Genomic DNA, 14,320 nt, shown 5'->3' with positions numbered 1-14,320 from the left:
TTCCCCAATTCCGCGTCCTTGTGCTTTCCTGCCACTTATCTTACTTGTTACCCAAATCTGCCTCCCTCCTCCTTCCTTCTCCTATTCCTAGTTTCCTGTTTTCATCTACTCATAATCTCTGCCGACTCAGATTCTAGGCTACAGAAGAGTTTCGGCATTTTTGGTCTCTCCATGTAAAGTGGTTTGTCCCTGCCCTTGTTCATTCTAGTTGCCTTTTTTCTGTACCTGTTGTAACTCCATATTGTCCTTGAATTACAAAAACCAAAACTGGACATAGTACCCTAACCATGGGTGCACCAGTGTGTTATGTCCAGGCATGAGGGCACTCAGTGTCACGTTCTCAGTGCCAGTCCTGGTGATTCCCAGCAGCTTCTCGGCTTCCTTGACTGCATAATGAGCTGCTTCAGGACTGGTAGTGGCAACTCCAGGATCTCTTTCTTGATTTGTAACTACCAGGTCTGAGTTCAGCACTCTGCAGACATGGTTTAGATTATTTTTCTCTAGATTAATCACCTTACATTTGTCTACATTGAAGCTCTTCTGTCACCTTTTTGACCACTTCTGTAAATTCTTAGTGTAGTTCCTCATTATCAAGACAGCACTTGGCTACCTGAAAGAGTGAAATATCATCCTCACACTTGAAGATTTCACCACCTTCTCATTTCTCTGTGCCACTAGTGAAAATGTTGAATAAAATTGGTTCCAGCAGAGATCCCTAAGAGGGATCATTGATCCTACTGCTGATTCTTCTCCAACTTTCAGTACGGAAAAGCATCTCTCCTAGTGCTGCAGAAATATAATTTCTTTAATAATCTTTGTAGTGGAACCTTCTACACCTCAGCTTCTGATTGTGAGGAAATCCTTAGAAATTTTAACCTCCTAAGTAATAATAATTCAGTAAGATATGCACAAAAATATATTTTTTAAGCTAAGCCTTTAATATGGCTAGTTTTTTGTGGGGATGCCAGGTGTCAAATCCATGACATGATGGTGCCCTTTCATTGCCAAATACCTGATACTGGGCATTCTTGAAGTCATTATTTACAACACAGTTTTGCTAATCTTTGTAGCTCTTAAGGTGTGTCTTGGCTTAGTTTAATCTCCAGAGAGACTTGAACTGCGTTTGCTGGATTTGGCATAAAAACATATATATCAGCCAGAGGCAGGCAGCGGGCTCAGAAAATTCCTGTCTGAACCCTGAGAATTTTACAATATTATATCTGCTGAAAATTGCTATTATTCTGCCCATAATTTCTGTTAGTAAATTCACATTATGAGTCTGCTGGGAAGTGATGCAGAGGATTAAAGGTATCAAATTTTGGAAACAACCTGGAAAGAAAGAAAAGCTAATTTACAGTGATAATGTTAGCTTTAATTAGTTTGGATGAAACATCATTCTTGAAAATTATTCTGGCCTAAGGGAGATCCAGGGATCCTTACAAAGTCATATATTACTTGAATAGTTTTAGAAGGACAGAGTTTTAGTGGTTTTTTATTTGCTGGAATTGTAGAAAAGTGGCTTTTCACAACCTGAACAAGACAAATTAATTCAGTCCTGCACTTAAAATCATTCTTCATGTATCTACCAGGTAAAACAGATTGTGAGCCTTCCTCCCTCCCATTCTCTCACTTTGCCCAGCCCAGAGCATAATTCTCTGATATAATATATGGTGGTAGCTAGGCAAAGGAGCTAACCAGGGAGCTGTAAAGAAACCGAGACTTGTTTAAATCAAGTCTTGACTCCTGTTTGGCCTCTTCTGGCAGGCCTCCACAAATGGCAAGGAAAGATTGCTCTATGGCCTTGCTGTGCCTTGCCAGAAACAACTGGCAGGATGCAGAAAGCAGATCCTCTGAGAGAAAATCATTAGGAGCAAACAATGCTAATTTGTGTTGTGAACAAAAATATTTAAAAGCTAGGAAGAAGTTCAAACATTTTTAACTGTGCTTTTAGAAATATGGCAGGGATACTTAACTTTCTTTGAAGTTTTTCCCTTGAACTTTAGGAATGATCTTGAGCCTTCTGAGGTCAATAGTTTCTGTTAATCCACTCTTGCACTGCAAAAAATACTTAAGTACTGTAACTGTTTATTTCTAAAGATTTTCTTGTATTCTCAGTAACACCAGTCTGCAGAAGTCTGTGTTAATAATTGCATTCATATGTGGAGAATTACTATTTTTGGAACATTTTGTATGAAGACAGGAAAATAATGTATAGTTAGATACTTCTGAGCTTGTAGATAACTGATGTTCTAATCTGAAGGCCAGTTGTAACATAAGGTTTCACTCAATGCATGAGGTAACTAGCAATACCATTTCTTAGAAAAGATGACAATTCACCGCTACGGCATTTACTGGCATAAACTGACCCAGTGTTTAGACATGTGAGTAGGTGTCCTGATTTCTTGGAAACAGAGGCCCAAGTGAAAAGAGTTATGCATAGTGAGCACCTGGAGAATCAGGACATTTTTGTTCAGGTGCCTAGGAATCCGTTTGCAAATAATATGTTAGACAAATTTCAAGGTGTTGATCTTTCTTTGCTAGGTTTTCTGTTTATATAGATGCGGTTTTTTTCCTACACGTTTTCTATTTATATGCATTTCTTTATTTTCTTACTCTGAGTTTACATTTCATATTTGCTTGTTGAATAGTATCTCTAATCTTTATTTCCCTTTTCCTATTAGTTTTGTAATCAGTTGAGAGAAAAAGTTGAAAGAGACAGATGTTGGCTTTGTCAAAGTATGTATATGCCGTGATCAAAAAATGGGCAGAAACCATTTGTTAAACTGGGTAGTGCAAATGCTGATAACAGAATTTTTAGTCCAGGTCAGACTAATGTGTCCATGGAAAAATAGGTTTTCAAAGACAATGCTAATCTGGACATGACTAGAGGCGGGTAGTGGAAAAAGTACAGGAGTTCAAGAGGCAGTGTAAGGGGTGCTCTCTCTCCAGTGGTGTGAAACCAAGATTCACTCACTAGACTCCCAGTTCTAAGGAGCATAATGGATGTGTCTGTGGCTTTCTTAGAAGTAAGAGTCCATCACTGGAAAGGCATCCCCATCTTGTCAACACCAGGCTCCAGAATAGCCCCTTGGTGTCATTATTGGCCCTCTTCAAGATCAGGCAAGCTGTCTTTCTCTGATTTGTATTTGGTGTTGGACTCTAGAGAGCTTAAATATTTTTTTTACTTTCTTATTCCTCGTTTCGTAGGCTATTGCGCAAATTCTGGCCTAAAAATTGTATTTCAGCCCTTTCTATGCTGATCTCAGTGTTGAGGTATGTGAATGGGAGAAATGGGTTGAGATACAAGACCAAATGAAAAGAGGAGAGTCAGAGAAGGAAAGACACACGTATGGACTGTGGGGAGGAGTTAAAGCTATGTGAGTGACTGAGGTCACTCACTGGGAAGTAGTGACAATGTAAAAGATATGAACTGTCTTTATGACACAGAAATGTTAAATTAGCAGTGTAATTAGAGTCTGTGAAACGTTTGGGTTTTTTTTTTCAGGCTACCTTTAAAGGATCTATTGCATACTAATGAATCAGCCTAAAAGGAGACAGTGATTAAAGTTTTACATTAAATGGCTTATATATTTTGAATATATAAAACATAGATAACCTGAAAAAGCAAGAATTATATTGTAATATGTGTGTTCTGGTATTTGTAGTGATTTCCATCTGCACAGTGGTCTGACTTCAGCAGAAGACCTGAGTGGCTCCCTATTTTTTCATTAGTAGGGCTGCAAGTTACCCAAGAAAAATAGAACATTTTTCCTGTCTTCTTTGTTGTTGAAAGAAAGGAAAAGTGTGGTACTATTGCATTCTTTTCCTGACATATTTTTGAAAGAAACAATATTGTCTCCTACTGTTTTGAAAGAAAGAGCTTTGAACTCCAGAAAAGCCTTAGAACTCTAAATCTCTGGTGGTAGGAGGCTTTTGCAGAACAAAGCGCTGAACTCCCAAATATGAGAGGTCTAAAGTGCTGTCATCAGCATGTGCTGTGTGGTATCTTTAGCAGTTTCAAGGTTGGTGGTCGTTGTAGATCCCTTTGCTAGTTAGATGACTTCCTGAAGCATTGTAGAAGACTATTCCATGCCTAGGTTGGTGCTGTCTCTGCCAACACAGTGGCCAGGCAACTTTGGTGGAATTTCCTCTAAAAGAATCAATCACTTTTAACGTTACATAGCAGGTACCCAAAGAAGGTATTACTAGGTAGTTGTATAAAACATCCAGACAAAAAGGCAGACCATAATCTGGGTTGGTTTGTGTGTCCTGTAGTAACAGCTTCTGAGGCAGAGCTAACTTTGGCCACAGGATTTAGATAGTTATCTCAGTCTATACTGATTACTATGCATCTTCAATTAGCAATTTGGACTACTGTAACAAAGAACCTTCCTGACCATCAAATACTAAAATTTCCTTATCAGGTCTCCCAGCCCACACGTGGGTGCGGAGAGGGGCCCCCATGGCAATCTCTTTTGATTCGCATCCTCAGAAAACCAGTAAATCCTTGTAAACTGTGCTGCACGGCAGACTGGTGTGCCATTGCAACAAAGAGTAATTACAGGCATGCTTGAAGCAAGACTTTAATAAAACTGAATTAAAAGTATGATTCATTTCACAGGAAGATCTACCCACCCATTCAGCCATTGACATGTCTCTTGTCTTCTTTTGCTTCTTCTTTTTTCTAAGTTTCAAAAGGAAATAAAATGTCTGAAATAGAAGACCTGCCTGAACATATTCCTCTTCTGTATTAAAATCAGTTTGTAAAACAATATTTTGATTATAAGCTTTCCTAATTTGTCAAATTTTAATAACTCTGCATTTCCACCCATCTATTTGTGTACTAATCACAAGTATTGCTTAATGGATTAAATCTGGTGTTGGCCTCTGATAGGGAAGTTTTCATAGTTTCAAATCATATTTGAGTATAAGTTGCTAATATTGGTTAAGTGCTCTATCTCAAAAAATTTACATATAGCATTAGAGCTGTGCATTATCTCAAGATAGTTAATTCCATTTGGAAAGAAATATGTGATGTTGCACTGCTAATGAAGATTTCAACTAGAAACTTGTTCTTGCAATATTATAATACTCAACTCACTTTAAATTTCAAGCATCCAATAGCTAGATCTCTACAATTTCTATATCAGCCTGTGGCTGCCTATGCCAGATGAGTTTTCAGGATTAAAGCAGGAGTGCAGTGGAGTGGTGCTAATGCTCCTGGTTTATACCAGTTTTAGTATGTTAGTGCTGCCTGCTTTCTGTACCGTTTTCAGGATTTTAGATCAATGTGTGCAGGATTCTAATTATGTTCTTCCAAATAAAATTTCCCCTGCATCTTCAAAAGCATTTTTTTATTATTTGATATTTGTAAATGTATTTAATTTTTCATGCATGGATATGCTTTGTGTAAGTGTTACTTAAATTCTTAATTTTGTGCGATCAACAGACTAGACACAATTCTTCCCAGGATGTTAGCCATGGCAGCAGCATATGTAAAGAGGGATTTCCATCCTTCAGTGAGCTTAGGGACAACAAGATGACTGTTCAACACAATGAACAAGACTGCTGGTGTGCCCTTGTTGAGCTCATTTCATGATCAGGATCATAATAGAGAGTCAAATTCTCTAGTTTAAAACCAAACCAAACCAAACCACCACCACCACCACCACCACCACCAAACCACTCCATTTGTGATTTTATTGGAAGAGGAGAAAGTATTTCATAAGGTCTTTAGAAATTCACACTCTTCAAAAATGAAAATAAATAGAATAAAATAATGTGCATTGTATGATGTGCTGCTGGGTCAGTTTGCAGAGCACAGAATGCGGAGTGTGAGGCAGGGTGTGATGCTCTGCGTGTGCAATACTGGTTTCTCCAACACAGCCCCCCTTTACCAAATCCAGCTGATCAAAACACCCAATTAGTCAAAGCTGTATTCTTGTCTTTAGAGTGAACTTTACTTTCGTGGAGATCTGATTAATGTGCTTTGGAGACCTGTAATGAGGGGGAGCTTAATTATTCAGAATCATCAGCTTGCAAAGGTTTTGGATGATCCCACATAAGCCTGCTCAATCAGCATTCCAGGACATGTGCAACCTGGGCAGTGGTCATGGTTTGTTTTAAGCACACACTTTAAGGTTAACCTCAAGATTTTCAGTAATGTTTTTCGTTAACTGAAGAGATCCCGTATTCTAGATGACTCATTTTTAGTGCTTACTAGAGAAGTTTCACTTTATATACTGAAAGATTATTAATTATCCTTATAGTGCCATAAAAGCACTGCCTCTTTTCTACCTAAAGATGTGTTCCTTGCCCCAGAATGCTTGCAATCCAAGATAAGTGAAACAAGACAATGAGAAAGCCATACAAGAAAAGGAGGGTGTGGAGTGAAACAGGAGACAGATAAGATGGACTAAAAGAACCTGACAGGTAGGACTCTTGCAGCAGTAGGCTCTGGGAAAGCTTGACCCTTGAGGACCTTCAAACTGTTGTCCCACCCAGCTGCCTTGGTGGAGTCACCCACTTCCCCTCTACTTGGGCAGCGCTGCCCACCTTGATTGTCAGCTTTGCTTATTTTCCCGTGAGCATCCCTTTGGTTTTTCTTGTGCCATCCCTTACATGGGAAACACTCTGCAGAGGGAAGGGAGCCTCGTGAAATAAATTTGCTTTCCCTCAAACCCCTCCTTTAATGACTTGCACTGTAGTAACACTTGTAATCCCTGAACCAGTGCTAAACTAAAGCTAATAATATCTTTTTACTGATTAAAAGAAATTAAAAATGCTTTTTAAGTAGAAACTGTATGCCCAGCTAATCTGTAGAAACAAACATGCTGCTTGTACACTCTCACTCCACCATCTGTTTGTTTCATGTGCCTGTTATGTTTTGCCCTTAGTGAAGGTGTTTCTTGGCTTTTCTAGATAAAGTTGTTTTTAAACTTACACAGTTTTGGGGCTGAACACATAAACTTGTAGCAGTGCAAATTATGAAGAAGAAAAGTGGAAGGTGCTTTTGACAGAGAAATAAGATACTGTTCTGAACCGAAAAGAAACATACCCAAAGTAGGCAGCAGATTTGAAGATGGCTTTAAAGAAGAGGTAAAAGAAGACTGCAAGTTGGAAAGAGGAAAAAAGCACCATTTTTCTACCTTCGACATAAACCTGGGAATAATGAACCCAGCAGCTCTTCTTTTATGAAATCTCAGCCATGAGCACAAACTAGGATTTCCATTTCTATCCACCACCTAGCTTTCTGTCTGAGGCAAACTGGGCAAAGTTCTTCCCAGCTTTTATCAGTGAGATTCCCAGTGTACAACAAAGTGAATTCAGAAGTCCCCTGTGATCACAGACAGAATATCAGGGTCAGAGAGCTGAGGAAATGACCTGCTTCTCCTTTTGAAGAGCTTTTCCTATGTATCAGCCCACACAGTATTTTACAAGAAAGTAGGCTAAAGCTTTTTATGGCAAAAACAAATATAAATAGAAATAACCTATTATTCCATCTGTGACAAAATAGTGCCACATCTAGGTTTTAGAAAAGTGCATTTGGGCTGCTACAGACAAGTGCTCTAGCTTTGCCTTGTTTTCCACCTTTCTGTAGTCTATTTATATAGAATATATATTTATATATTCTATATTATATTTGCTATCTTCTGTTATTCTTGAGATGGCTTCAGTAACTTTCCAACAAAGACTTGTCAGGTAAGATGCTTAGAGACCTATGGATGCTGCCCAAACCAGGGGAAATACAGAGAATCTGGATGTTCCAGAAAGAATTTATGGACTGCTGAAAACAGTGCATTTTAGGTGTTCCACAGGAACAGCAAGAGAGGTACTGAAGCAACCACATATACATGCAAAGTAAATAGTTTGTTCTGCCACTGCATTAGCAAGGAAACCACTTCAAACAACTCTCTCTACCTAGGGAAAAATGTAGTAATAATAAGCAATAGCATAAGTCTCCACTCCTTGCCCCAGAGGTTGTCTACTAATCCTTAAGAGCCTTTGCACTCTGCAGGCTTCCTTTTTCTGTCCTCATTTGTCACTGGAAAAATATGTGTATGGGTCAGAGGCATAGCACATGTCAAAAAAATATTATTAGAGAAAAATAGAACAGTTCTCCAATGAATCCCTTTGTGTACAAGATGTAAACAACAAACAATTTATCTTCTCTAAGGAAAACAGAAGCTTGTTCAAGGAGCTAGAAATCCATTACTGCTTGTGAGTCTCTGGTAGCCCATTGTGCTGATGCTTCTTAAAGGAAACTGAATGCACTTGTGAGGTTTGTCTTTTCTTTCATTTCAAAAGCTTCCTCTGGCTTGAGATCTCCCCAGAGCTAATTAAAACAGAACACAGGGCAACATTAGTTATGCACCAGAGTGGGAGTCAGAAGATGTAAGTTCAGTTCCCAGCCCTGCCACCAGCTTCCTGGGTGACCTTGGGTAAGCCTCTTGATGTAGATTTTCAAAAGACCTCTGGGCCAAATTTTCATATGGAAGTTTGATTTTCAAAGGAGCTCAATATCTAGCGATTTCCATGATGTTGATTATGGCCAGAATTTCAGGCGAGCTCAGCAACAAATCTGCTGAGCTCATTGGAAAATCAGGCTCTTAATCTTTTTGTGCCTCAGTTTCCCATCTCTTGACAGTACTGGAAAGATATTTTCTTGCCTGCCCCGATTGTTTAGGCTGTAGCTCTGCAATGCCAGAAATTGTCTTTTCATGAATGTGCATAGTGTCTTGTACAATCTTGTTTGATCTCTATTATGGTTTTTAGGCATTTCTGTAATGATTATTACACCAGTGATCTGTTTTAGAAAAAAAGAAACTGTAACCAGAAGAAAGCTTACTGTGTTGTTTCTTGGATCTGGGTGAAGATCTATATTAATGTTTTTAGTTTGCTTGGGAGAACGTCATCTGGGGAACACCAAAAGCTGTATTTGAAATCGGTATATAAATGTTAGCTGACTTCTCTCAGCCAGGAGGGACAGTTAATCTATCAGAGAAGCAGCTTAGATCAGTTTGGCATTATTTGATCTGGCAAGAAACATATCGACTGCCTCTAACAACCTTGTTATCCTTTAGCTGCTTACAGTCAGATTGTTTAAGAATTGCTGCAGAATATTTTCAGGCACTGAGTGGTGTGGAATTCCACACACAGCTTCCTGCCCCCCATGATAAATAACGTGACGTCGTTTGTAGCTCCTACTGCACCAGCTCTGTTTGCACTTTTCCCACACTGCCTGCATGCTGTTGCAACATCTTGGAGCAGCGTAGCATTCTCTGTTGGCAAAGGCATAGGGTGCTTCTTTGCTTCATAAATGCTGTTTGCTTCCTGGGACCCACTACAACCCATTCCTGAAATTCCAGATCAGCGTTGTCAGTGATAATCGAGCTCCTGGTTTCAAGCTCTGTGCTGTACAAGCCAGAGGCCAAATGTAGTAACCCAGGAATGCGTGATTGCAAAGACTGTCACTTCCCAAGGAACTCTGCCTGCTGCTAAATGACTGCCCTTGCCACATACCTGTGGGTGTCACTAACACGGTGACTCTTCCCTGTTGGGTTGGTCATACAAGGGTGGACAGCACCTCAAGCAGCTGAAAGTTTTGAAGAGATCATTTCCTATGTTTACAAAACTGCCTTGCTGCTGTTTTCCAGATTCCCCTGTGCTCCCTGGCTAGAATTTATTAATATTCAAGTATGTGCCTTCTGAAAAGCCATTTTGACACTTTTTAACTTTTCCTTTATATGAAATGGGATACTGTACCATAATCAGCTTTGCAGTGAAACAGCTATCAGGACACCTCTAGGAAATGTATGCTCACAGTACTTTTTCACTCAAGGCTGAGTACGTTTTGTCCTGGGGAGGGCTTAACTGTGTCCGTGTCCTTTGTAACTTGAAATTTTCTGTTGTTGCTTTCTTTAAAGGATATAATCCCTTTACGGTCTCTGCTAAAAGTGCTTTTCAGCCTCTTACTCTAAGAGATAATTTCCTAAATTGTCTTTCACATTCTAGTATTGGTATGTATGCCATGTCAAGGCAGTATTTGATTGCAGAGAGCTGTAGCTCCCAGTGCTGGTATCTGCAAATAAAAACTTGGAATCAGGGAAATATTGTAGAGTTGTTTGAGTTCAAGGGACCTTTAGAGATCATTTAGTTCCAATACCCCTCCCATGGGCAGGGGACACCTACCACTAGATCAGGTAGCTCAAAGCCCTGTCCAGCACTTCTAGGGGTGGGGCATCCACAGCTTCTCTGTTCCAGTGTCTCACAACTCTCATAGTAAAGAATGTCTCACACCCAATCTAAGTCTACCCTCATTCAGTTTAAAACCGTTTCCCCTTGTCCTGTCACTGCGAAAGTGACAAAAAAAAAAAAAAAGTAAATGGGTGTAAAACATCTCTCCCTATTTTTTTTATGATCCTCTATTTATATATTGATTCTGATCTTGAAGGGTTTTCCGTTCCTTCCAGTCACTGAACCCAGTTCCCATATATTTTGGTTAGCTGTAGCCAGTGTGTAGAGAAGGAGGAATCTTAATTATCTGTACAAACCAGAGGGTCTTAGTAACACTGACCTAACCTAAATTCTGGGTTGCAGGGCTGTGCTTGATTTCTGATGTGAAAGGAGCATTGACAAAAACAGGCTGTGCCTTATCTTCATTGTTTTGAAATTGTGATTCCTTAATGTAGCTCTGTCGTAGGCAGTTCTGTTTTCCTTCCTTAATTAGTACAGTTTGATTGTTTCGCTTATATTAAGCTGTTTATTTCAAGATATAAAATCTCGATCTTTCTCAGCACACATGTAAGGATTGTATATGTTTCTGCAAGAACTGATGTGCCACCCAAAGTGTGCAAGCAAAGCTAATAGTTCTTAAAGAGGACAACTATAATGTTACTCCATCCTGGTAATACCCATAAGATTGAAATAGGGAGTGCAACGTTAAGTGCTTTGCTAGAAAGATGAAGACTGTGCAGAATGCCACGTGCTTTAGCTATGTGCTCGTTATCCTTGTTATGAAGCACAAGTGACTCTGCAGCTGCTGTCCCATCAGCTCAACAGTAGCTTGCCTTGCTCTGCTTGTCCTGCTTAGCCATTCTTGTTTCTGCTGCTGTGTGCATCTGTGCTGAGGGTGTTCAGGTCCTTTCCCTGTCCCGTTTCACTGCCATATTAAACCTGATCTGGAGAGCAAACAGCAGGCACAGAGAGACCTTGAGGGGTTAGAAGACTTTGCCTCATACTTGACCTTAGTTAAGTCCCTCACAGTCTTCCCAGCAGATTTGGTATAGAGCACGGTTGTTTCCAGATTGCCTGTTATCTGCACCATGCAAAAATCTCAAGGTGAACTCTGGAATGCATGTGTTGCTCTATTAATTACACCTATAGAATGGTAATGATTTTCTGATGCAGGTAGCATTAATGAAGATGCACAATGACCGTTATACTCCTGGCAAATGAAAATCTGCAGAAAGGGATTTAAAATAAATATTGATCAGATTTAAAATTAACTACTAATTACCATCAGAAGCTACTTGGCTGTTGCAGTTACAATCCATGAGTATTTATAGCTCAGGGCTTTAGCATTAGATTTTTTCTACTGACTGCCATTCAAGAAGCTTAATCTTACATCACAGGACAGGTTGAGAAAAATAACTGTTCAGCTGTTCCTAAGTGATGGTAGTGTTATGTTTAGCCACACAAGCTCCCTGTGACATTGTTTTGGAGGATGCTGTATGCATTTGGATTAGCGACATTTTTGATTTCTTTCAGGGAACAGTTTACTGAGGACTATTATAGTGCAGATCTGCTCCGTGTGCACAGCACAGCTCATGCAGAATGCCTTAGCACACACACATGCTCTATGTCCCTCTGTCTTATCCTAAATGAAAACCTTGCTGTTTACAGTTGAGCAACGGCAGATCTGTAAGTTCCTCTTTAAAAAAAAAAACGTGGGTTTTATTTCTTGACTTGTTTTGATACAATATTAAATATTGATTTTTCCCCTTTTCTCATGTAGCTTAGCAAAAAAGCATTATTTTATAAATATCAGAAAACTAGAATGTTTTCTTCAGTGCACGTGTTAGTTTTCTCAAAATAAACAACTTGATGTGCAATTACTTAAAGATACTGGTTTCTGTATTGCATTGTTTGCTTTTAGCATGGAACTGATGCCTTCTCTAAGAATGCTGTTTGGAAACTCTTCATAGCCTTAGTTCCTTGGGGGAGGGCAATATGGTCTAATGGGAAAGACAGTCATGTAGCACTCAAAATGTGCTAGTGCCTCTGGACGTATTCCTGCCTGTGCCACAGTTTTCCACCAGTAAAACAGTCAAGGTAGTAAAACTGACCTTTTTTATAGCGGTTTGAGTTCAAGAGAAGAAACAATTGGATGTTATTACTTCCACGAATGATTCATTGCTTTAGGATAATTCCCTTTCTGAGGAGGTTGGTTGGGCCATGAGCTGGTGACCAAAGGCAGGAGCAGAGCAGGAGATGCAGCCCCAAGTGGGTACCTAGTTGAGTGCCTGGAGCAGTGACCACAGCAGGGACAAGCTCCAAGGTGGTGCTGGAGTAATGACCATGACATGCAGACAGTTGAGGCTTCTTGCCTGTTCCAGAGCCTATTTCGACAGAGGCATTTCAGACAGTGCAAAGCTGCAGAATTCAGAAAAACCAGAGTGGCAAAATTTTTATGTAAAATACAAACCAAATGCATGTCTACAGAAAAAGCTCCACTCTCCTCTCTTTATACATGTTGAACACAACTCCTCTCTTTATACATGTTAATATATAACTCTAGTAAGCTATGTGAATATATATAGTGCTTCACTGAACATTGAATTGCAATCACTTGATGTTATATATTTTTAAATGAAGTGAATTAATTTTTGGAGTAGTTAAGAGTCTTGGAAAATGCTCTGAAGAGTTGAAATGCATCACTAAGAACAGAATCGCAAGTGGTGCTCCCTGCATTAATATTAATTTTGAAGTAAAATATCTTGCCTAAAAGTTTCTTTCAAGTGTTTCGGTATTGGGCTTTAGGGGGTGGAGGAAAGACTATTTTGTCCCCACCATTTCAATTTCACTTTTTCTTATTTGTACTCATGTCTTTTTTTCAAGAGAGATGCAGTACTTTTGTCTCTCCATGGTGTGAGATTGCTCTTCCCTGCTCTTTCTCTGCAGTTCCAGAGAGCTGCTGAGTTGATGCCATCCTTACCAATCACCAAAATCAGCAGATTAATGTTCATGGATTGTAGCTTCATGGCCTCTCGCTGTATACCTCATAAATATGTCTACCTATGCCCCAACACGTACCAAATTACACGTGTCTGCATTCACCACTCTCCTGACACCAGGGCTGGGGGCATGATTTTGATGACTTTTTAAAGGTGTTTTTCACCAGAACTTTTTAGGAAAGAAATACAGGGAAATCTTTGTTAAAAAAATTTGTGACAAGAATGTGAAGAGACAGATTGAAACTGTAATCAGAATTATAATCTTCTACGAGTGTGATCATTTGGGCTAGCTGGGGGCTTTTCTGCACACTGGCTCCATAGCAGCCTGTTGGATGGACTGCTAGGAAGCCACACTGCCTGCTCTCCTTGCCTGATGGCTGCTTTTTTTTTTCACTTTCTGTCCCTCTGTTACCAACAGTTTTGTCCCTCCGTTACCAACAGTTCTGTCCAGGAGTGTTTTCTATCAGCATCTTATTCCACCTGAAAGCCTGTCACCAGTTGACCTTTTCAGAAGTGGGTGACTACACGAATGCACAAATGACATACTGAAATGGGCAAAGTGAGTTTCACAGCCACACGGGTTACAAGACATGATGTTAATTTTTGTTCAGAGATGCCGTGCATGTGGTTTCTGTTTGTGAGATAATATGCAGAAAATATTTGGCATAGAGTGTTCAGAGAAAATTTGAGTCAAATTTACAGAACAGGACATACAAGACTGCTAAGGACTCATGCATAAGTGGACGTGGCTCCAAACTGCTGTCAATTCAGACAGCTTTCCTCTCACTACACCTGTCCAGCACTAACAGTGCCTTTCTCAAGTGCACGGTGGAGGTGGTGAGGCTAAACAACCAAAAGGCACTCCTAGTGCAGGGCAAGAGCATCCACACAGGCAGTTAATGCCAGCTAGCTAATGCACTCTACATTCACACCCTCGCTTATTTTGCAACAGCTTCCCTGTGTAGGCAAGCCCTACATGTTCATGTCATTTGATGGTTAGCATTGCATCAGTGGCATTCCAGATTCTGACCACAATGTGTTAGTAATGGAAAGTGGTTCATCTTCTAATGAAATGGTAGGGTGGC

The 14,320-nt window shown here is 39.8% G+C and overlaps 1 protein-coding gene across 1 annotated transcript in view; it reads left to right on the top strand.

Annotated features, from left to right (window-relative positions):
- Positions 1-14,320, top strand: part of NSMCE2 (non-SMC element 2, MMS21 homolog (S. cerevisiae)) — a 69,902-nt gene that overhangs the window by 45,024 nt on the left and 10,558 nt on the right. The window lies entirely within an intron of this gene.

Source organism: Merops nubicus, unplaced genomic scaffold (assembly GCF_000691845.1).
Source record: "Merops nubicus isolate BGI_N331 unplaced genomic scaffold, ASM69184v1 scaffold4797, whole genome shotgun sequence".
Classification (NCBI taxonomy): domain Eukaryota; kingdom Metazoa; phylum Chordata; class Aves; order Coraciiformes; family Meropidae; genus Merops; species Merops nubicus.
The sequence above is the reverse complement of the archived record's forward strand: the minus strand, read 5'-3'. Positions and strand labels throughout refer to the sequence as shown.